This window comes from Anopheles arabiensis, chromosome X (assembly GCF_016920715.1).
Source record: "Anopheles arabiensis isolate DONGOLA chromosome X, AaraD3, whole genome shotgun sequence".
In the NCBI taxonomy this organism is placed as follows: Eukaryota; Metazoa; Arthropoda; class Insecta; order Diptera; family Culicidae; genus Anopheles; species Anopheles arabiensis.
In genome coordinates, this window is record NC_053519.1 from 26,133,266 (window position 1) to 26,158,265 (window position 25,000).

The 25,000-nt window shown below is 53.6% G+C and overlaps 1 pseudogene; it reads left to right on the forward strand.

Annotated features, from left to right (window-relative positions):
- Window positions 1-25,000, forward strand: part of LOC120906241 — a 122,823-nt pseudogene that overhangs the window by 10,315 nt on the left and 87,508 nt on the right.

Consider the following 25,000-nt stretch of genomic DNA (forward strand, 5'->3'; position numbering starts at 1 on the left):
CTACGTCGAGCGCTACACCGAAAAGCTCGGCATCGAACTGACGGCTACGCCATCTCGTGCCGCTTTCTCGCGTGGAAGGACCCTCCTGTCGACGACTATCTGCCGCTAACCGCTGGAACAGCTCCCCTACAGCAAACCGAATGTACACGTGGTCACTGTACGAGTATCTGCTCATAATCCTCCACCGTGTTGAGCGCCAGGTCTTGCGCGCTCCTACTGCGATTGACGTTGATCTGTAGCGCTTCCATTTCAGTTCGAGGGTTGTCCACCGCAGGCTGCGGCACCAATACGGTGGGCGCCGCCACACAGCATGCACTTGATCTGGTTGGTGCAACCCGACGCCTTGTGAGTTTGGTCACCACACCGTATACAACGCTTGGACCGATCCTCACCCGTGCACGTCGCGGCGATGTGTCCCCGCTCCAGACACCGGAAGCAGCGAGTCAGCTGACCCGATACTTTTGGGGCTTCATGTACCGAACAATACGTGTAGCCCAGCTCCAGTCGACGATCTTTGACAAGTTCCGCTTCTGCTCGTGGGAGGCGCACGCGAGCCCGCTTCGTCATGTCTCGGCGCTCCCAAAGGTTCACGGTGGCCACCAATGACTGCTTTCCAAGAGTGGTCATGAGCGCCTTTTGATCGCCTCCTCGTCGATCATGTTGTCGATTCCAGTCAGGACGACCTCGGCCATCTCTGTTTTGACGGTTACCGATCCACGTTCCCCGATGACCTCCTGGATGATGTCCTTCAGCGCCGCGCTATCGACGTCGCGGGACAAAGGCAGCAGGAGGTGGTCCTCGGCGTTCTTCTGCCAACCCCAATTTGCCGCTGGAAATCGGCAATCCGCGGGTTGGTCCGTATCTTCACATACATTTCCTTGAAGGACACTCCTGGGGCGGGCACAACGACGATTTCATCCGGGCGTTTTTCGTCGCGGACGCCGCTTCTCCTGCTGATGAATGCCCATCCGCTGCTGCTGCTGCTGCCCACTTTGCTGGTGCGGCCACTGCTGATGCTGCCGGTGTGCTGGCTGCCGCTGGGCTGACTGCTGGGGCAGATTCACTCCGTTCTGCTGATTCCCGCGCCGATTGCCGCGAACGACCTCCACCCACGTTCCTGCCTCGTCCGGTACCGCCGAGGATGCCGACTCCGTCACGCCCTGACGCTGAGCACGCACGCTCTGCTGCACCGTCGGCCATTGCTGCGCAGGTAGCCGCTGCTGCCGTTGTTGTTTCTGCTGCTGCTGACGCCACCTTTGGCGCTGTTGATCTTCCAGCTGTTGCCGCTGTTCCTGTCGTTGCTGGCTTTCCATCCTCCGAAGCAGCTCCTGCTCTCGCTGCAGTTCCTGCTGGCTCTCTAGCCGAGCTCCGCTGGTTCCACCAAGGGTTTGCGCTAGAAGAGCGTTGAACAGCTCCTTCTCCTTGCGAAGCTCTTCGCGGTGTTCCGCTTCGCGTACCCGAGCTTCTTCGCGCGCCTCTCTTACCTCCCTTTGCGCTTCCTTCAGCTGCTCGTTGGAGGCCTCCATTTGCAAGCGCAGCAACTGGATTTGCTCCTCCAACCGCTTGACAATGCCGACCATCGTCTCATTGTCAGCTTTTGCATCCGCCAGCATCCGACGCACTTCTCCGGTGGAAACCGGTGTTGAAGTCACCAGTTTCGTCGCCGTTCCCGCCGATTTCACTCCTCCCGTCGCCATGGTCCTCGCTGGCACTCCTGCCGATGACGGTTCCTCGACGATGGTCCCGAGTTTTTCTCGCTTACCAGCTTCCTTATAACGACCGCAGGACGCTCATCGACCGATATGGTCCTTCCTCTCAGTTGCTTATCCATGGTGGCGGGTTGCTACCCCCGCCACCACGAATTTCCCGGCGCTGTGATGCTATGAGAAGCGCACACACAGTGACACGGAACGCTACGCGCAAGCAACGGAGCGCCACACGCGGCAACAGCCGAGAATGTTCCACTCGCTTGCGCACACACTCACACGCACATACACACGCGCGGGCAAAGGAAGCCACGCGCGGCAACTGTCGAGAAAGTTCTAGATAGTTCCAGAATATTCTACACTCACTCGCGCACACACTCACGCTTTCACGAAGCACACGCGCGGGCAACGGAGCACCGCGCGCGTCAACGGCCGAGAATGTTCTACTCGCTTGCGCACACACTCACACACACAAAACACACACGCGCGGGCAGAAGGAAGCCACGCGCGGCAACTGTCCAGAAAGTTCTAGATAAATTCAGAATATTCTACTCGCTCGCGCACACACTCACGCTTTCGCGAAGCCCACGCGCGGGCAACGGAGCACCGCGCGCGAAAACGGCCGAGAATGTTCCACTCGCTTGCGCACACACTCTGTCGAGAAAGTTCTAGATAGTTCCAGAAAACTCTCCTCGTTCTCGCGCACACACTCGCTTACACGAAGGACACGCGCGGGCAACGGAGCACCGCGCGCGTCAACGGCCGAGAATGTTCCACTCGCTTGCGCACACACTCACAAACGCATACACAAACGCACGGGCAAAGAAAGCCACGCACGGCAACAGCCGAGAAAGTTCCAGATAGTTCCAGAAAACTCTTCTCGTTCTCGCGCACACACTCGCTTACACGAAGCACAAGCCCGGACAACGAAGCGCCACGCGCGTCAACAGCCGAGAATGTTCCACTCGCTTGCGGACACACTCACAAACGCATACACAAACGCACGGGCAAAAGAAAACCACGCACGGCCACAGCCGAGAAAGTTCCAGATAGTTCCAAAAGTTCACCCTCGCTTCCGCTTCGCATACACACGCTCACTATTATTCGATAAACGGACATCAATCGCTCCCACTCTCTCGCTCTCACGAACACCCTCTCACCACACGGAGCACTGCGCAAACACGTCCGTTCGGGTCGAGCTCTCGATTGCGACTGCAAGCTCCACTTCTTGTGGTGCCCTTCCGTCAATTCCTTTAAGTTTCAACTTTGCAACCATACTTCCCCCGGAACCCGATTTTGGTTTCCCGGAAGCTACTGAGAGCACCGAAGGTAGGTAGCGTCTCCCAATTGCTAATTGGCATCGTTTACGGTTAGAACTAGGGCGGTATCTAATCGCCTTCGATCCTCTAACTTTCGTTCTTGATTAATGAAAGCATCCTTGGCAAACGCTTTCGCTTCTGTGGGTCCTACGACGGTCTACGAATTTCACCTCTCGCGCCGTAATACCAATGCCCCCGACTACTTCTGTTAATCATTACCTCTTGGTCTATTACAAACCAACGAAACCACTCAGACCGAGGTCATGTTCCATTATTCCATGCAAAATTATTCTCGGCCAACGCCGGCCCCGGAGGACCGGACGCTTTGAACTAGCCTGCTTTGAGCACTCTAATTTGTTCAAGGTAAACGAGAGTTCCCGGGCACCATGAAGCTGGGTCGAACAAGACCTTGACCGACGAGGTCGCGGCGACAAGTCCTGACCCGTCACGGAGTAGAACGCCCAGGTACACCATTGTGAGTCGCAGCCGCGAGCGCGTACACGGACGGTCCCAACCGAGAGGCCGGGCGCCCGCGACGGACGCGAGTCTGGACGGGGTATCAACTTCGAACGTTTTAACCGCAACAACTTTAATATACGCTAGTGGAGCTGGAATTACCGCGGCTGCTGGCACCAGACTTGCCCTCCACTTGATCCTTGCAAAAGGATTTATGCTCAACTCATTCCAATTATGGACCATCGTTAGAGAGGTCCATATTGTTATTTCTCGTCACTACCTCCCCGTGCCGGGATTGGGTAATTTACGCGCCTGCTGCCTTCCTTGGATGTGGTAGCCATTTCTCAGGCTCCCTCTCCGGAATCGAACCCTGATTCCCCGTTACCCGTCGCAACCATGGTAGTCCTCTACACTACCATCAATAGTTGATAGGGCAGACATTTGAAAGATCTGTCGTCAGTCGCAAGCGACCGTACGATCGGCATCCTTATCCAGATTTCAACTCAAAGCGCCCGGAGGCGATTGGTTTAACTAATAAGTGCACCAGTTCCGCCGACCCGGAGGCCAACAGTCCCGGCATAATGCATGTATTAGCTCTGGCTTTTCCACAGTTATCCAAGTAACTGTTTGGATGAGGATCTTGTAAATTATAGCTGTTATACTGAGCCTTATGCGGTTTCACTTTCTAGGAAGCTTGTACTTAGACATGCATGGCTTAACCTTTGAGACGAGCGTATATCACTGGTAGGATCAACCAGAATTCGAGTCAATTGCTTGAACACGAACTACACTCTTGATCACGCGAGGCGCAAGTCCCCGTGACCACCGAGATTTGTTCTGTGACGCCGGAGCGTCGTTGGCGCCACTCGATAGACTGCACAAGCAGACAACGTCGGATGCATTGCACACGGCTAGCGGATCTACTCTCTGCACTGCGTCGGGTGTTCCTACGTCTGTCTGGAGACATTGCTAGGCCAGTACGGCACTCTGCGCACTCTTGCTTGTCCTCTTCGAGCGACGGGCCTCTAAGCGGGGTTTTATTCCGGTACGACACATCGACTGGTACACATTGCACGCACTAACGATCTCTCTGCACTGAATGGAACTCATTCATAACCACCGTGACGGGAGACTTTGCTAGTACGCACGATACTCTGCGCATGTGCACATGTTTTACAACCCAACCAACTTAAGCACCTAGGGGAAGTTGTGATGCCATCTGAACACCCACCGACTGATGCATTGAACGGCTAAAGTTGACCTTCAATCCGAACTGGCACTTTGCGGCGTGGAGGCAGTTGCGCGACCACTCCTATCCCAAACCAACAAAGCATGGTATATCCTAAGTGTTCGGTACAAGCACACCACGACGGGACACATTGAACGGTTCAGCGATCTCTCCGCACTAGTGGAAGAACTCCAACGTGATACGGGAGACATTGCTCTAAACCGAACGGCATCTCTGCGCGTTTACTTGACGCACCCCAACTTGGTCAACTGTTGGACTTTTGCGTAATCACGGCGGGACACATTGAACGAGCTCTAACGGATCTCTGCACGCATGGAACATGGTGGCGGGAATCATTGCTAGAACCGAACGGCGCCTCTGCGCGATGTACAAAGCTCAACAGAAACCTCGTATCGGCTGCCGAGCCGGAGCTTGAACAACTTGGACTTTCACCTCTAATTTATATCAACTCACCACTCCCCGAGGGATCCGCAGAATTGCTTCTGGGTCCCGTATCGTTATTTGCGATTCGTGTTTGCATTACACTACATTGAACTATTCCAACTTGTTTATCCGCATGGCGAACATTTGCTGCATAGAACATTTAAGTTCCACTTCGCTCTCCCCTACGTGGGTCTGAGCTTCGCTCTCAGGAAAAAATATGCCACATTTGGTAGGAAGACCCGGTTTCATCACGCTTTGTGCCCTGCACCATATATACCCTCATAAATTTATTCATTGGATTAGATCCAAGGAACACCAGATCATGCACCACTACCCATAATAGCTCATCGAGCTTAGCGTGAATCCTTCGGGTTTCCCTAAGAAGTTCGATTGGTCTTGCAGAGTTTAAAGACAACGAAGCTTAGTTTCAAGCAATGGTTAATATACGCGTATTCAAAACCCTTAGCTGTTACAACTTTTTACTAGAAACCATCACGACGAAGTCTTTGGGTCCGTAGACCCGTGATGTACTGCTCCAGGAACGTTTTGATAGGGTGGAAGCTCAAAATCATAGGTTAAAATCATCGGCAGCGCCCACCAGACACCACTTTTGCTTCATTAGTTCGGACTATAGGCATACGACGATTTTTATCGCGGAGGGACGTATGACCCAAACGGGGGCTTAATGACCCACTGCCACTGCAAACCATGCTCCTACGACTAAATAGAGGTAAAACTACGATTTGGTGCAATCTTCATGTTTGACCTCGTAGCAAGGTACCCTCCCTATAGTAGGCAATGAGCAAATGATCATAATCCCAGGAGGGCAAAAATGGGAACCCGAAAGGAAAGCGCTAATGGCGCGCCTAAGCTACTGGCCCGTAGAGTAAAAATGGTACCCCCAACAAAGTTGTCGATTGACATTCTGATTGCACTTTTTATCATCTAGGGTGCGTTCCTTACACGTTTTGAGGTGTTTTAGCGAAAAACATGTTTTGAGCCACACGAGCTCTCCGGCCCGTTCGGTGCACATTTTTGAAAAAAGCTAGGAGCTGCCCCTAGGTTCGGGGTGTCACAAAATATTGAAAAGTGGTCAAAAACCGCTATCCAGAATCGGATGTAGAATCATTAGACGAACTTAAAATTGTTCTACGACCAATGTCTGCGACGTTTAGTATTCAAGATATGGCCCGCCCTAGGTCTGACCTTGCATTTTCGTGAAAATTTAAAGCATGGCCATAGGGACGGGTAAAATAGCTATTTTGAAGCAAAAACCCGTCTGACTTTAAATGGCCATAACTTTTGAAAAACAAGAGCTAGGGTGCGTTCCTTACACGTTTTGAGGTGTTTTAGCGAAAAACATGTTTTGAGCCACACGAGCTCTCCGGCCCGTTCGGTGCACATTTTGAAAAAGCTAGGAGCTGCCCCTAGGTTCGGGGTGTCACAAAATATTGAAAAGTGGTCAAAAACCGCTATCCAGAATCGGATGTAGAATCATTAGACGAACTTAAAATTGTTCTACGACCAATGTCTGCGACGTTTAGTATTCAAGATATGGCCCGCCCTAGGTCTGACCTTGCATTTTCGTGAAAATTTAAAGCATGGCCATAGGGACGGGTAAAATAGCTATTTTGAAGCAAAAACCCGTCTGACTTTAAATGGCCATAACTTTTGAAAAACAAGAGCTAGGGTGCGTTCCTTACACGTTTTGAGGTGTTTTAGCGAAAAACATGTTTTGAGCCACACGAGCTCTCCGGCCCGTTCGGTGCACATTTTTGAAAAAGCTAGGAGCTGCCCCTAGGTTCGGGGTGTCACAAAATATTGAAAAGTGGTCAAAAACCGCTATCCAGAATCGGATGTAGAATCATTAGACGAACTTAAAATTGTTCTACGACCAATGTCTGCGACGTTTAGTATTCAAGATATGGCCCGCCCTAGGTCTGACCTTGCATTTTCGTGAAAATTTAAAGCATGGCCATAGGGACGGGTAAAATAGCTATTTTGAAGCAAAACCCGTCTGACTTTAAATGGCCATAACTTTTGAAAAACAAGAGCTAGGGTGCGTTCCTTACACGTTTTGAGGTGTTTTAGCGAAAAACATGTTTTGAGCCACACGAGCTCTCCGGCCCGTTCGGTGCACATTTTTGAAAAAAGCTAGGGAGCTGCCCCTAGGTTCGGGGTGTCACAAAATATTGAAAAGTGGTCAAAAAACCGCTATCCAGAATCGGATGTAGAATCATTAGACGAACTTAAAATTGTTCTACGACCAATGTCTGCGACGTTTAGTATTCAAGATATGGCCCGCCCTAGGTCTGACCTTGCATTTTCGTGAAAATTTAAAGCATGGCCATAGGGACGGGTAAAATAGCTATTTTGAAGCAAAACGTCTAACTTTAAACGGCCATAACTTTTGAAAAACAAGAGCTAGGGTGCGTTCCTTACACGTTTTGAGGTGTTTTAGCGAAAAACATGTTTTGAGCCACACGAGCTCTCCGGCCCGTTCGGTGCACATTTTTGAAAAAAGCTAGGAGCTGCCCCTAGGTTCGGGGTGTCACAAAATATTGAAAAGTGGTCAAAAATCGCTATCCAGAATCGGATGTAGAATCATTAGACGAACTTAAAATTGTTCTACAACCCCCAGTCCGACGCCTCGTATTCGAGATATAGCACTTTGTAGGTCTGACCGAGCAATTTTGTACTGAAATGTATGGCGGACATGTTATTAATTAAACAACATTAACTTGCATCGTGCCCTACTTCATCGGCACAGCTACTATCGACTATCTATTGTTGAAATGGATTGAGTTTGACCATTTTAGCTCTTTTCTTATGCCGTGCACCAACATTGTGTACCGATCAGGGAAAGTACACTACGTACGCGTTCATGGATGTCTATGTTGGTACAAGTTGCCGGTCGGGATAGCCGTGCACCAAAACTGTGTACCGATCAGGGAAAGTACAAGACGGAGGGCGCAGCCGCGTTCATAGATGTCCATGTTGGTACAACCTACATGTACGTACCTTGTTTTAGTATCAAAAGTTCCAATAAAGTGTTTGTATGCTTAAAATGCTTATCTCAACCGGTCACCTTTTGGCCTGCCCTTTTATAGACAGAAACCTAGAACGATACTCGCGATGTTTGTGTTTTTCCATTCGCCCGGGACGACGAAATGAGCTCTGTGCACATCGTGCAGAAAACTGTCTCCTCCTCGTATGTTTTTGTCCCTCCACGCATATAATCACCCACATTTGTGTTCAACACGGACGGCGCAGCCCGAGCGAACGCGTTAATGTTTATGTTTGTGCACACTAAAGTTACAATCCTAGGATTTGGTTATTGCGTCGCAGTGCCCGACCGTCGCGGACACCATTCTTGGACAAAAGTCCAAGTACGTAGAGTACATTCCCTAGGTATGTGCCCGTTCGTGACTTTCGTTGCGTGCTTACAGACACGCTTGGGTATGTTTACCATACAAGGTTTACTAGGAAAACCTGGGAAGGACGCTTGCCCTCCCGTCGCGGACACCATTCTTGGAAAGAAGTCCTGGTACGTAGCGTTCTTTAATGTACTTGATCAGTTTGTATTGCATTTGCTTTGTGCCATTGACTTTTGCTAATGCTCACTAAGGGGTGTTCGTTTGCGATGTGTATGAAAAGCAACTGTCTATTCTAACCAGCAGTTAATCAACACTTTTCACCCAAATCATAGGAACGTAGAGTACTTTCCCTGATCGGTACACAATTTTGGTGCACCTCTAACCTCGCCAGCACTTTATCGTTACGTTTTGTGCACAACCTTGGGACATGGTGTAAGTTTCATCATTGTTATGTTTGATTCGGTTTATTATGATTGAAAAATACGCTACTTCCTAGAAATCTGAACTCGAATACTTTTGCCACGTTGAGCAAAAAGCTACTGAGCAACTCCTAGCCGTTTACCGATTTATAATTTAATTTTCGTTATTAGTTTTAAAAATACGCTAAGTCCCAAAAATCTGAACTCGAATACTTTTTCTATGTGCCGCCAAAAGCTACTGAGCAACGCCTAGGTTGGTACATTTTTGGTACATGGAGTGTATGCGTGCAGGCGTACTGCCGTGCTGGACCGGAAAATCGCACTTGCTACTAGAACGTAGAGTAATTCCCCTAGATAGGTGCTTTTGCATGCCTCTGTTCGACGTCCATGCAACTTGGAACGTGCGACACACGTAGCTAGGCTTCCCCATACATATTCTCTAGGGTAGCACCAAATTGCACACTTTCAGGGGTATATTTTGGTACGGTGTACTGTGCATGGTACAAGTATCATTAGCTCGTGCAATTTATTTTGCATCAAGTTGCGATTGCTGGTGCGTCGAGATAGGAGTGTTTCGCGACTTTTGCCAAGCTTTGGTGCCATTTGGTGAATAATTAATGTTCTAGCCACAATAAACGTGCCACATAATGCCAATAACGAAAACGCCATTTTCAAGGGACTTCCAGTCAAAATGTTTGCAATCAGCGCTTTCCTGTCGAGTTCAGGATTTGGGACTGAGCGTTTTTTTCACGATCCAATCAAACGACCAGTTCGTGAATAAACAATTCATACAACAGTGCATCCCTTCAAAGTAGAAAAAGCCGAATGCTAGGGAGCTCCAGTCAAAAACGTTGTCATTGGCGCTTTCTTCTCGAGTTCAGGATTTGGGACTTAGCGTTTTTTCACGATCCAGCCAAAAGACCAGATCGTGAAATAAACGATTAATACAACTGTACTAGTACATCCCTTCAACTGAAGCAAGCGCACCATACATGACCCGTACGCTAATCATCCAAGCACATGACACGTCAACTAAGTCAACACATGATACAACTTGGAAAACTGACGGGTAAGTAGGTCATCTCGTACACGACGACACACCGACCAAACCAGGTCAACACGTCACATGCACAAGACATCCTACTACCAAGGCCGACCACCTCGACACACGACCTGTTAACCGAACATGGTCAACACCATCATGTGCAAGGCAACCGGGCCAAACGGGTCAACTTATACAACTTGTAACGAGCATGTGTAAGCTTACTGGTGTGGTCCGCACGGTCCTCACATCAAGACAATCAAGTCGAGAACGAGGCACGCCGACAAGCTCATTAGTGTTAAGTGTCCTTCTCCATCCTATGTCAAGTCACTCGTCTGACACGGAAGTAGCCAACTCTTGTCCACTAGTATAAAGGAACGGTCTCCAGACCAGGTCAAGTCACTCGTCTGACAAGGAAGGAGCACGCACCAAGCTTCACCAGAGCACGGTACCACGGTCCCCAGACCAAGATGGTTAGTTACGCCAACGAGGAAGGGGCACGCGTTCCCTTGCTACACTCAACTTAGTACACTCATGCTCTCACAAGAGTATCCCCTGTGTCGACGTGGTCCCCAGACCAAGACGAGCTTGCGCACATCGAGGAAGGGGCACACGGACAAACCACCAAGCATGGGTCGCCTGAGAGGATCGATGCGAACGCATCTCTACAACTCGCAGCTCCCAGCCTGAAGTCCCGTCGTTTGCGGGCGGTTGATAGGTGTCGAAACTAGGTATATCCACGTTGGGCAGAGCTCAAGCCAACGGCGTTCCCAGTTACGGTACTAACACGTGCAGCGAACTCCACTCATTGCGGCCTAGGTATAGCGGGATGAGACGCCGGGCTGCAGACGCAGACTCCAACGGATCTCAGAGGGTTGTTAGGCCCGCTAGCTTCCGAACACCTAATGGGTTTGAGAAGCGCTATCAGCTCGGATTGGCTACGACCTTAGAGGCGTTCAGGCATAATCCAGCGGACGTAGCGTCATACCAAAGTCCGGTCGGACTAGTATTGAGCCAGTGGTCCGTACCTGTGGTTCCTCTCGTACTGCACAGGAATTCCGTTAAGATAGCGACTATAAGCACACACCAGTAGGGTAAAACTAACCTGTCTCACGACGGTCTAAACCCAGCTCACGTTCCCTTGAAAGGGTGAACAATCCTACGCTTGGTGAATTTTGCTTCACAATGATAGGAAGAGCCGACATCGAAGGATCAAAAGCCACGTCGCTATGAACGCTTGGCGGCCACAAGCCAGTTATCCCTGTTCGACTGCTGGCAGGAGGAATGGGATGCCGACGCACTGCAACAGGATGCTAGCCGGCACACGCGGTGGACGCACCGTGTAATTCCATCGGTCGGCGACTGGCAGTCTAGGAAACATGGAGATATGACTTTCCATCTGGCACAGGTTTTGTCCGGACACGGATTTTTCCGTGACTACTTGTGCCACAATGGATTCACGTCGTCCCCAGACTGCCAGTTGTGCGTCGGCGTCCCAGAAACGGCGGAGCACGCGTTCTTCGAGTGTCCACGATTTGCTGCGGTACGTCAGGAGCTACTAGGCGAGGGGTCCAGACCCTGTCTGTCCTGACACCCTCCAGCGGCATTTGCTGCGCGATGCCGAGAGCTGGAGCCGTATATGTGAAGCTGCTAAGCAGATAACGGCCCAGCTGCAGCGAGCGTGGGACGAGGAGCGGGCAGCACTGGCGGTTCACGTCATCGAGCACCATACCGACGACGTGATTCAGTTAGAGGCTCAACGCGCCGAAGTGCGACGGGCCCGAAACGTGAGACGAAACGCCAACCGGCGAGCAGCAACAGCACGTCGGCGGGAAGAACGTCGAGCTGGACTTCCCCCAACCCCACCGGCTTCACCACGCACCGCTCAGCGACGTGCAGCGCTTCGTGAACGGCAAGCGCGGTTTAGAGAGAGGAGGCGAAACCGTCGGCTCCTCGGAGTGTCCAGCCGGGCAAGAAGCGATGACGATGACGGCCGAGCAATCGCGGAACACGCTGACGGACCGTCTCGTGAGACATCGCAACAGGTGGAGGAGGCTGCAGCAGTAGTCGAAGACGGTGGCCTAAGCGCTGCTGAACAAGTGGCAGCGGTCGAGGCGGAAGTTGCCTCCCGCTAGATTCACAGCGCTGCAGTAGAAGCAGCGAAAGCTGAACCAGAAGACTCCGACTGGAGTACGATAGGAGTAAAAGAATTTTAATTTATTTGAATTTGAATAAAGTGAAAGGTGCAAAAGCACGGTTGCAGATTGGCCAAATACGGCTCAGGACCCCCTTCAAAAAAAAACCCTCGCGGGTATACATTGTAGGGGTGGGTGAGGGATTCTATAAAATAAAGAAACCCGTTATAAAAAAAAAAAAAAGCCAGTTATCCCTGTAGTGTTCATCGAGTAGCCGTCGGGTACAGACGTATGTAAACACGCTCCGACAAAGTGTGCAAAAAAGTGTGTAAAACGGCCTCGGATCGCTCTGAAACCCTCAAAATCGTGTTCAGAGCACCCAATTTACCTATAGATAGTGTTATTTGGTCGAATTTCTGTGATTTTTGCGCTTTAAAAATTCGTGTTGTTCTGTGTACATTTGCCCCCCCGGTAGTACCAAATTTCCGGGTGTGGAAAAAATGCGCAAAACTGTGTGATTTCGGCGCCGGAAACACTCGATTCTGGATAATTCGACGCTTCTAAAGCGTTTTAAAGTGTTTTCGAGACGTTTTGAGAAGTTTAAAGTGCATAAAAGTGTGTGTTTACATCCCCATACAATTTGTATGGGGAACTTTGAATGTGAATAACTCAGTGAAAAACGCACGGATTCGTGCCGGATGTGATTTTAAAGGTGCGCGTAGTGACGCTGAACGTGAATTTAAAAAAACAGAACGAAAATCGGTGAAAAACGAGAAAATAAAAGTGTCGGGGTGCTACCGCCGGAGCACGTGCTTTCGGAAAAATCGAAATAAATAGCAAATCGCGAATAACTCCGCGAGTTTTGCTCGGATTCGTGTGCGGTTTTCACCGTTGTGCTTGTTTTTATGCGTACAATAAGATTGCATCAAAAATTTGTGAAAATCGTGAAAAAATTTTGACGTTTCTTGGTGACAGTTCTATAATACCCAAGGGACAAATTTTGTCCGGGGAGCAGTTCCCAAGGGGCAAAAATTTGAAAAGTCCGTTATTGCTCGAAAAGTGCTCGAGTTTACAAAAGTGCGCAGAAAATTCGGGGAAGAAGTGTAGTGCCCGCGGCAGCTCGAATTTGCTCGATTCGAGTAGTTCGAGCAACTCGAAAACTGCTCGAATTTTTCGAATTTTTTTCGAAAAATTAGAAAAAATCGGCGAAGCTGCGGGGTGATAGAGGGCGATAAAACAAAACACGCGAAAATAATTTCCCCCCTCCCCCCTCCCCCGCTCCCGGTGAAAAATCCCTAAAATAGGTTCAAAAGGGTCGAAAAAGCGGGCAGCGCAATTTGGACGTGAAAAGTGCCGGAAAAATTCGGGATTGGTGCGGATCCATTCCCCACGTGAGCGACGCACCCTCTCGTAATTTTTCTCCACCCGCCACCCCTCCCCCAGCCCACCAGGGGGTCGCAAGTCGGACCATAGTGGAAAACCAGCGTGGAAGAAGGATTCTACAGCAGCGATTGAGCGGCAGAACACCAGCTAGACGGCGCTGCATACTTGGGGTCATCTCGACCCCCGGGGTCAACTCGACCCCCGGGGTCACATCGACCCCAGGGTTATTTAACCCACCAACCTGAAAGTCGGCAAAGATGATGGCATCATCCGGGATGTCAACGCGCGCGAGTGCGAGGTCAGTCTCTGTGGACTGCCGTAGCAGCTTGGCATCCGGCTCGAAGCTGTTTGTGACCGAGCCTCGAGTGGCGCTGCCTAGGGTCAGTGTCACAGGCAACAACAAGCCCGCCGTGGCATCCAAGGCCGCCTCGACCACACCGGAGCTCGAGTTGCTTAAGGCAACAATTCAGCGGCTAGAGGAGCAGAATTTGGAAATGAAGGAGCAAAATTCTCGCCTCTCGGAGCAGATAACTGGCATGTGCCAACTGCTACAGGAGGAGAAGGAGGAGGCGAAGCGCCGTGAAGAAAAGCTGGAGGCGCAAATGGAGAAGCTCGCCGCCGCACATCAGCGCGACCGAGACGTTCTAAACTCCTTACTGGCAGCAAAGGTTGCCGGCGGACAACCGTCAGCTAGCTCGCGTCAACCTCCAACTCCGTTGCCACGCCGATCCTCTGCGCAGCCGCAGCAGCAACAACAACAGCAGCAGCGGAACCAGCAAGAGCAGGAGCAGCCCCGCGCGTCGACGTCGCGTGCAGTCATGCCGCCGCGTAACGAGGCATCGACTGCCGTCCGCGGAGACGTCGTGCCGGAGTTGACCTACAGCGAGGTCGTGCGGCGTAGATATCGCGGCAAAGCTACGGGTAAGCCACGCTCCCAGCAGCAGCCGCAACAGCAGCAGCAGCAGCGTCAGCTACAGCGACAGGCAGTCGGTATCGCGCAGCATCAACAGCAGCAGCAGCAACGTCAGCCACAGCGACAGGCGGTCGCTGGCTCGCAGCAGCAACAGCAGGAGCGTATGCAGCAGCAGCAGCAGCTACAGCGTAAGCGAAAGCCGAGGCCTGACATCATCGAGGTGTCACCCAGCGAAGGCGAAACCTGGGATGGCATTTACGACAAGGTGCGCAAAGCCATCCGTCTCGACCCGGCCTACTGTGTCATGAAAGGGCATATCAAGCAGGGTCGCCGAACCCATGCCAGACTGCTACGCATGGAACTAAGCAAGACGGCAAATGCCCCACTTATGCTTGATGGCGTCCGCAAGATTATCGGTGACGCAGGCGTAAGTCGGCTTGTCACCGAAATGGGTGAGCTGCTCGTATCCGACATCGATCCCCTCGCTGCGGAGGAGGACATCATTGCTGCCCTCGATGAGAAGATTGGCGCAAGTGCTGGAGTAGTTTCCACCAGCATTTGGGAACTTCCAGATGGGTCGAAGCGAGCACGAATCCGGCTACCAGCGAAATCAGCTCGTCAGTTGGAAGGAGCCAAACTATTCCTGTGCGACTGCGTTAGCAAGGTACGTGCAGCTCCACCAACCCCTCCAGAGCGTCAGCGATGCTTCCGCTGTCTGGAGATGGGCCACATTGCGTCGAACTGCCGTTCCACTGCAGATCGGCAGAATATGTGCATCCGTTGCGGACTAGACGGACACAAAGCACGATCCTGCCAAAATGAGGCGAAGTGTGCACTGTGTGGTGGCGCTCACCACATAGGACACAGCGAATGTGCTCGTTCGGCTCAGCGATGCTTCCGGTCCTAAAAGTCTTGCAGGCGAATCTGGGCCATGGCCGTGATGCCCAGAATCTGGTGCTACAAGCTGCCAGAGAGGAGAAAGCAGACGTGCTCATCCTCTCTGATGTTCTGCGTCCACCAGAGAATAACGGCCGGTGGGCATTCAGCAGCTGCCGGACGGTAGCGGTGGTAGCTGTCGGTGAGCTACCAATTCAGCGCGTGTGGTGCAGCGAAGCTCGGGGCTGGTAGCAGCGCAGATTGGCGGAGTGACCTTCATAAGCTGCTATGCTCCACCAAGCCTCAGCCTCGCCGAGTTCGAGCGCTTCATTGAAGCCATAGAACTCGAAGCCTTCTCCCACCCTCAAGTCGTCGTCGCCGGCGATTTTAACGCCAGACATGAGGAGTGGGGCAATCCGAGGACTTGCAACCGCGGGGAAGAGCTGCACGCTATGGTGGAGCAGCTTGGCTTGAGCGTGATAAACCAAGGTCGAGAATTCACGTTCGACGGCAACGGGTGGCTCTCCCGAGCATAATTGACTTGGCGTTCGCAAGCCCGTCGATTGCTCGCCCAGATACGTGGATCGTGAGTACACGCTACACCGCATCAGACCACCGCTATGTCCTCTACACCGTGGGAGGAACACCAGCATCGCCCGAGCAACTGCAGGACCAGCAGCAGCCAGCGCAACAGTCCTCTGCGCAGCAGCAGCAGTCACTTCAGCAGCAGCAGCAGCAGCAGCAGCCATCGCAACAGCAGCAACAGCAACATCAGCGGCAACCGTCGTCGCGGCAGGGTGCTTCCGCTAGCCAGAGGCGTGTGCGTCACGCTGGCCGTAGATGGAAGACCTCGCAGTTTTCTGCTACATCATTCCTCGAGGCGCTGTTCGCTGCGGACTTTGTCCAACGCGCATCGACCCAGGAGGGTATGATCGCAGCCATGTTGAAGGCCTGCGATGAGACAATGCAGCGGGTTACCCGACTGCACCAAGACCCGCATCGTAACACATTTTGGTGGTCTCCCTCCTGGCTCGCCTGAGGAACAACTGCGAGGTTGCCCGTGACCGGATGCTGCGGACGGCTGATTTGGAGGAGCGCAGCATAGCAGCAGCTGAGCACAGGACAGCAAGGGCGGAGCTCAGTCGAGCAATTCGAGCTAGCAAGCGGAACTTGTTCCAGGAGCTGATCGAAATTGCAGAAGAGAATGCGTTCGGGGCAGGATATCGGGTCGTCATGTCCCGGCTCCGGGGCAGTCGGACGCCTTCAGAAGCGGACCGGGTCGTCCTCGAACGCATTGTGTCCGACCTCTTCCCTGAGCATCCGCCCTGTGACTGGTCGCAGCAGAGCAACGCGGGAAACGACGAGGGAGCAACAACTGCGGCGGGTGTAGCACCTGTTACTGACGACGAGCTGCTGCTAATCGCGAGTCAGATGGCGAGCCGCAAAGCACCAGGGCTCGATGGCATCCCGAATGCGGCGGTGAAGACGGCAATCACCATGTTCCCGGAGGTCTTCCGGGTCCTGTACCAGGATTGCCTCAACCGCGCTACGTTCCCGGCACAGTGGAAGAGGCAAAGACTGGTGTTGCTGCCGAAGCAGGGAAGCCTCCGGGAGAGAGCAGTTCGTACCGACCCCTTTGCATGCTCGACGCTCTGGGGAAGGTATTGGAGCGCCTCATACTGAACCGCCTCAACGACCATCTCGAGGAGCCGTCTTCACCCCGACTGTCGGACCGGCAGTTCGGATTTCGTCGAGGACGATCGACAGTGAGCGCCATTCAGCGCGTTGTTGAGGCCGGCCGCACCGCCATGTCATTTGGGCGAACGAACGGCCGGGATAACCGATTCTTGCTTGTTGTGGCGTTGGACGTGAAGAACGCGTTCAACACGGCCAGCTGGCAATCCATTGCCAGCGCCCTTCAGGCAAAGGTGTCCCAACCGGCCTCCAACGGATGCTTCGGAGCTACTTCGAAGATCGCATGCTATACTTCGACACGAGCGAAGGCCCCGTCGTACGGCATGTTACCGCCGGTGTTCCACAGGGGTCCATTCTGGGCCCCACTTTGTGGAACATAATGTATGACGGGGTGCTGCATGTGCCGCTTCCTCCCGACGTCGAAATCATCGGTTACGCGGATGACTTGGCGCTGCTGGTTCCTGCTACCACCACCGACGAGGTTCGCGCGAGAGCAGAGGAGGCCGTTGACCAGGTCCAACGTTGGATGCAACAGCACGGTCTGGAGTTGGCCCCAGCCAAGACTGAAGCCGTCCTGATTTCGAGTAAGAAGACTCCACCGCAGGTGACATTTCGCGTTGGTGACGTGGAAATCAAGTCGTCTAGGAGCATCAGGTACTTGGGCGTGCAGCTCCAAGATCACCTGAAATGGCGAGACCATGTCACCAACGTCACGGAAAAGGCGTCGCGCGTGGTGGCAGCTGTAACGCGCCTCATGCAAAACCACAGCGGCCCCAGGACGGCCAAGTCAAGGCTGCTGGCGTATGTGGCAGAATCGGTGTTGCGGTATGCTGCTCCCGTCTGGGCGGAGGCAACTCGGGTGCGTGAGTGCCGACGGATGCTGCAACGAGTACAGCGAAGAGCCGCCATCAGGGTGGCACGGGCATTCCGTACCGTCAGGTATGAGACGGCCACCCTGCTCGCTGGACTCGTACCGATATGCCACCTCATCAACGAGGATGCCCGGGTCCATCAACAACTCCTTGCTCCAGACCGTGCTGCAACGAAGGAGGACATCCGGGCGACTGAGAGGCAGTTTACCATCGACTGCTGGCAGAAGGAATGGGATGCCGACGCACTGCAACAGGATGCTAGCCGGCACACGCGGTGGACGCACCGTGTCATCCCATCGGTCGGTGACTGGCAGTCTAGGAAACATGGAGACATGACTTTTCATTTGGCGCAGGTTCTGTCCGGACACGGATTTTTCCGTGACTACCTGTGCCATAATGGATTCACGTCGTCCCCAGACTGCCAGTTGTGCGTCGGCGTCCCAGAAACGGCGGAGCACGCGTTCTTCGAGTGTCCACGATTCGCTGCGGTACGTCAGGAGCTACTAGGCGAGGGGTCCAGACCCTGTCTGTCCTGACACCCTCCAGCGGCATTTGCTGCGCGATGCCGAGAGCTGGAGCCGTATATGCGAAGCTGCTAAGCAGATAACGGCCCAGCTGCAGCGAGCGTGGGACGAGGAGCGGGCAGCACTGGCGGTTCACGTCATCGAGCACCATACCGACGACGTGATTCAGTTAGAGGCTCAACGCGCCGAGGTGCGACGGGCCCGAAACGTGAGACGAAACGCCAACCGGCGAGCAGCAACAGCACGTCGGCGGGAAGAACGTCGAGCTGGACTTCCCCCAACCCCACCGGCTTCACCACGCACCGCTCAGCGACGTGCAGCGCTTCGTGAACGGCAAGCGCGGTTTAGAGAGAGGAGGCGAAACCGTCGGCTCCTCGGAGTGTCCAGCCGGGCAAGAAGCGATGACGATGACGGCCGAGCAATCGCGGAACACGCTGACGGACCGTCTCGTGAGACATCGCAACAGGTGGAGGAGGCTGCAGCAGTAGTCGAAGACGGTGGCCTAAGCGCTGCTGAACAAGTGGCAGCGGTCGAGGCGGAAGTTGCCTCCCGCTAGATTCACAGCGCTGCAGTAGAAGCAGCGAAAGCTGAACCAGAAGACTCCGACTGGAGTACGATAGGAGTAAAAGAATTTTAATTTATTTGAATTTGAATAAAGTGAAAGGTGCAAAAGCACGGTTGCAGATTGGCCAAATACGGCTCAGGACCCCTTCAAAAAACCCTCGCGGGTATACATTGTAGGGGTGGGTGAGGATTCTATAAAATAAAGAAACCCGTTATAAAAAAAAAAAAAAAGCCAGTTATCCCTGTAGTGTTCATCGAGTAGCCGTCGGGTACAGACGTATGTAAACACGCTCCGACAAAGTGTGCAAAAAGTGTGTAAAACGGCCTCGGATCGCTCTGAAACCCTCAAAATCGTGTTCAGAGCACCCAATTTACCTATAGATAGTGTTATTTGGTCGAATTTCTGTGATTTTTGCGCTTTAAAAATTCGTGTTGTTCTGTGTACATTTGCCCCCCCCGGTAGTACCAAATTTCCGGGTGTGGAAAAATGCGCAAAACTGTGTGATTTCGGCGCCGGAAACACTCGATTCTGGATAATTCGACGCTTCTAAAGCGTTTTAAAGTGTTTTCGAGACGTTTTGAGAAGTTTAAAGTGCATAAAAGTGTGTGTTTACATCCCCATACAATTTGTATGGGGAACTTTGAATGTGAATAACTCAGTGAAAAACGCACGGATTCGTGCCGGATGTGATTTTAAAGGTGCGCGTAGTGACGCTGAACGTGAATTTAAAAAAACAGAACGAAAATCGGTGAAAAACGAGAAAATAAAAGTGTCGGGGTGCTACCGCCGGAGCACGTGCTTTCGGAAAAATCGAAATAAATAGCAAATCGCGAATAACTCCGCGAGTTTTGCTCGGATTCGTGTGCGGTTTTCACCGTTGTGCTTGTTTTTATGCGTACAATAAGATTGCATCAAAAATTTGTGAAAATCGTGAAAAAATTTTTGACGTTTCTTGGTGACAGTTCTATAATACCCAAGGGACAAATTTTGTCCGGGGAGCAGTTCCCAAGGGGCAAAAATTTGAAAAGTCCGTTATTGCTCGAAAAGTGCTCGAGTTTACAAAAGTGCGCAGAAAATTCGGGGAAGAAGTGTAGTGCCCGCGGCAGCTCGAATTTGCTCGATTCGAGTAGTTCGAGCAACTCGAAAACTGCTCGAATTTTTCGAATTTTTTTTCGAAAAATTAGAAAAAATCGGCGAAGCTGCGGGGTGATAGAGGGCGATAAAACAAAACACGCGAAAATAATTTCCCCCCCTCCCCGCTCCCGGTGAAAAATCCCTAAAATAGGTTCAAAAGGGTCGAAAAAGCGGGCAGCGCAATTTGGACGTGAAAAGTGCCGGAAAAATTCGGGATTGGTGCGGATCCATTCCCCACGTGAGCGACGCACCCTCTCGTAATTTTTCTCCACCACACCCCTCCCCCCCAGCCCACCAGGGGGTCGCAAGTCGGACCATAGTGGAAAACCAGCGTGGAAGAAGGATTCTACAGCAGCGATTGAGCGGCAGAACACCAGCTAGACGGCGCTGCATACTTGGGGTCATCTCGACCCCCGGGTCAACCGACCCCCGGGGTCACATCGACCCCCAGGGTTATTTAACCCACCAACCTGAAAGTCGGCAAAGATGATGGCATCATCCGGGATGTCAACGCGCGCGAGTGCGAGGTCAGTCTCTGTGGACTGCCGTAGCAGCTTGGCATCCGGCTCGAAGCTGTTTGTGACCGAGCCTCGAGTGGCGCTGCCTAGGGTCAGTGTCACAGGCAACAACAAGCCCGCCGTGGCATCCAAGGCCGCCTCGACCACACCGGAGCTCGAGTTGCTTAAGGCAACAATTCAGCGGCTAGAGGAGCAGAATTTGGAAATGAAGGAGCAAAATTCTCGCCTCTCGGAGCAGATAACTGGCATGTGCCAACTGCTACAGGAGGAGAAGGAGGAGGCGAAGCGCCGTGAAGAAAAGCTGGAGGCGCAAATGGAGAAGCTCGCCGCCGCACATCAGCGCGACCGAGACGTTCTAAACTCCTTACTGGCAGCAAAGGTTGCCGGCGGACAACCGTCAGCTAGCTCGCGTCAACCTCCAACTCCGTTGCCACGCCGATCCTCTGCGCAGCCGCAGCAGCAACAACAACAGCAGCAGCGGAACCAGCAAGAGCAGGAGCAGCCCCGCGCGTCGACGTCGCGTGCAGTCATGCCGCCGCGTAACGAGGCATCGACTGCCGTCCGCGGAGACGTCGTGCCGGAGTTGACCTACAGCGAGGTCGTGCGGCGTAGATATCGCGGCAAAGCTACGGGTAAGCCACGCTCCCAGCAGCAGCCGCAACAGCAGCAGCAGCAGCGTCAGCTACAGCGACAGGCAGTCGGTATCGCGCAGCATCAACAGCAGCAGCAGCAACGTCAGCCACAGCGACAGGCGGTCGCTGGCTCGCAGCAGCAACAGCAGGAGCGTATGCAGCAGCAGCAGCAGCTACAGCGTAAGCGAAAGCCGAGGCCTGACATCATCGAGGTGTCACCCAGCGAAGGCGAAACCTGGGATGGCATTTACGACAAGGTGCGCAAAGCCATCCGTCTCGACCCGGCCTACTGTGTCATGAAAGGGCATATCAAGCAGGGTCGCCGAACCCATGCCAGACTGCTACGCATGGAACTAAGCAAGACGGCAAATGCCCCACTTATGCTTGATGGCGTCCGCAAGATTATCGGTGACGCAGGCGTAAGTCGGCTTGTCACCGAAATGGGTGAGCTGCTCGTATCCGACATCGATCCCTCGCTGCGGAGGAGGACATCATTGCTGCCCTCGATGAGAAGATTGGCGCAAGTGCTGGAGTAGTTTCCACCAGCATTTGGGAACTTCCAGATGGGTCGAAGCGAGCACGAATCCGGCTACCAGCGAAATCAGCTCGTCAGTTGGAAGGAGCCAAACTATTCCTGTGCGACTGCGTTAGCAAGGTACGTGCAGCTCCACCAACCCCTCCAGAGCGTCAGCGATGCTTCCGCTGTCTGGAGATGGGCCACATTGCGTCGAACTGCCGTTCCACTGCAGATCGGCAGAATATGTGCATCCGTTGCGGACTAGACGGACACAAAGCACGATCCTGCCAAAATGAGGCGAAGTGTGCACTGTGTGGTGGCGCTCACCACATAGGACACAGCGAATGTGCTCGTTCGGCTCAGCGATGCTTCCGGTCCTAAAAGTCTTGCAGGCGAATCTGGGCCATGGCCGTGATGCCCAGAATCTGGTGCTACAAGCTGCCAGAGAGGAGAAAGCAGACGTGCTCATCCTCTCTGATGTTCTGCGTCCACCAGAGAATAACGGCCGGTGGGCATTCAGCAGCTGCCGGACGGTAGCGGTGGTAGCTGTCGGTGAGCTACCAATTCAGCGCGTGTGGTGCAGCGAAGCTCGGGGCTGGTAGCAGCGCAGATTGGCGGAGTGACCTTCATAAGCTGCTATGCTCCACCAAGCCTCAGCCTCGCCGAGTTCGAGCGCTTCATTGAAGCCATAGAACTCGAAGCCTTCTCCCACCCTCAAGTCGTCGTCGCCGGCGATTTTAACGCCAGACATGAGGAGTGGGGCAATCCGAGACTTGCAACCGCGGGGAAGAGCTGCACGCTATGGTGGAGCAGCTTGGCTTGAGCGTGATAAACCAAGGTCGAGAATTCACGTTCGACGGCAACGGGGTGGCTCTCCCGAGCATAATTGACTTGGCGTTCGCAAGCCCGTCGATTGCTCGCCCAGATACGTGGATCGTGAGTACACGCTACACCGCATCAGACCACCGCTATGTCCTCTACACCGTGGGAGGAACACCAGCATCGCCCGAGCAACTGCAGGACCAGCAGCAGCCAGCGCAACAGTCCTCTGCGCAGCAGCAGCAGTCACTTCAGCAGCAGCAGCAGCAGCAGCAGCCATCGCAACAGCAGCAACAGCAACATCAGCGGCAACCGTCGTCGCGGCAGGGTGCTTCCGCTAGCCAGAGGCGTGTGCGTCACGCTGGCCGTAGATGGAAGACCTCGCAGTTTTCTGCTACATCATTCCTCGAGGCGCTGTTCGCTGCGGACTTTGTCCAACGCGCATCGACCCAGGAGGGTATGATCGCAGCCATGTTGAAGGCCTGCGATGAGACAATGCAGCGGGTTACCCGACTGCACCAAGACCCGCATCGTAACACATTTTGGTGGTCTCCTCCTGGCTCGCCTGAGGAACAACTGCGAGGTTGCCCGTGACCGGATGCTGCGGACGGCTGATTTGGAGGAGCGCAGCATAGCAGCAGCTGAGCACAGGACAGCAAGGGCGGAGCTCAGTCGAGCAATTCGAGCTAGCAAGCGGAACTTGTTCCAGGAGCTGATCGAAATTGCAGAAGAGAATGCGTTCGGGGCAGGATATCGGGTCGTCATGTCCCGGCTCCGGGGCAGTCGGACGCCTTCAGAAGCGGACCGGGTCGTCCTCGAACGCATTGTGTCCGACCTCTTCCCTGAGCATCCGCCCTGTGACTGGTCGCAGCAGAGCAACGCGGGAAACGACGAGGGAGCAACAACTGCGGCGGGTGTAGCACCTGTTACTGACGACGAGCTGCTGCTAATCGCGAGTCAGATGGCGAGCCGCAAAGCACCAGGGCTCGATGGCATCCCGAATGCGGCGGTGAAGACGGCAATCACCATGTTCCCGGAGGTCTTCCGGGTCCTGTACCAGGATTGCCTCAACCGCGCTACGTTCCCGGCACAGTGGAAGAGGCAAAGACTGGTGTTGCTGCCGAAGCAGGGAAGCCTCCGGGAGAGAGCAGTTCGTACCGACCCCTTTGCATGCTCGACGCTCTGGGAAGGTATTGGAGCGCCTCATACTGAACCGCCTCAACGACCATCTCGAGGAGCCGTCTTCACCCCGACTGTCGGACCGGCAGTTCGGATTTCGTCGAGGACGATCGACAGTGAGCGCCATTCAGCGCGTTGTTGAGGCCGGCCGCACCGCCATGTCGTTTGGGCGAACGAACGGCCGGGATAACCGATTCTTGCTTGTTGTGGCGTTGGACGTGAAGAACGCGTTCAACACGGCCAGCTGGCAATCCATTGCCAGCGCCCTTCAGGCAAAGATGTCCCAACCGGCCTCCAACGGATGCTTCGGAGCTACTTCGAAGATCGCATGCTATACTTCGACACGAGCGAAGGCCCCGTCGTACGGCATGTTACCGCCGGTGTTCCACAGGGGTCCATTCTGGGCCCCACTTTGTGGAACATAATGTATGACGGGTGCTGCATGTGCCGCTTCCTCCCGACGTCGAAATCATCGGTTACGCGGATGACTTGGCGCTGCTGGTTCCTGCTACCACCACCGACGAGGTTCGCGCGAGAGCAGAGGAGGCCGTTGACCAGGTCCAACGTTGGATGCAACAGCACGGTCTGGAGTTGGCCCCAGCCAAGACTGAAGCCGTCCTGATTTCGAGTAAGAAGACTCCACCGCAGGTGACATTTCGCGTTGGTGACGTGGAAATCAAGTCGTCTAGGAGCATCAGGTACTTGGGCGTGCAGCTCCAAGATCACCTGAAATGGCGAGACCATGTCACCAACGTCACGGAAAAGGCGTCGCGCGTGGTGGCAGCTGTAACGCGCCTCATGCAAAACCACAGCGGCCCCAGGACGGCCAAGTCAAGGCTGCTGGCGTATGTGGCAGAATCGGTGTTGCGGTATGCTGCTCCCGTCTGGGCGGAGGCAACTCGGGTGCGTGAGTGCCGACGGATGCTGCAACGAGTACAGCGAAGAGCCGCCATCAGGGTGGCACGGGCATTCCGTACCGTCAGGTATGAGACGGCCACCCTGCTCGCTGGACTCGTACCGATATGCCACCTCATCAACGAGGATGCCCGGGTCCATCAACAACTCCTTGCTCCAGACCGTGCTGCAACGAAGGAGGACATCCGGGCGACTGAGAGGCAGTTTACCATCGACTGCTGGCAGAAGGAATGGGATGCCGACGCACTGCAACAGGATGCTAGCCGGCACACGCGGTGGACGCACCGTGTCATCCCATCGGTCGGTGACTGGCAGTCTAGGAAACATGGAGA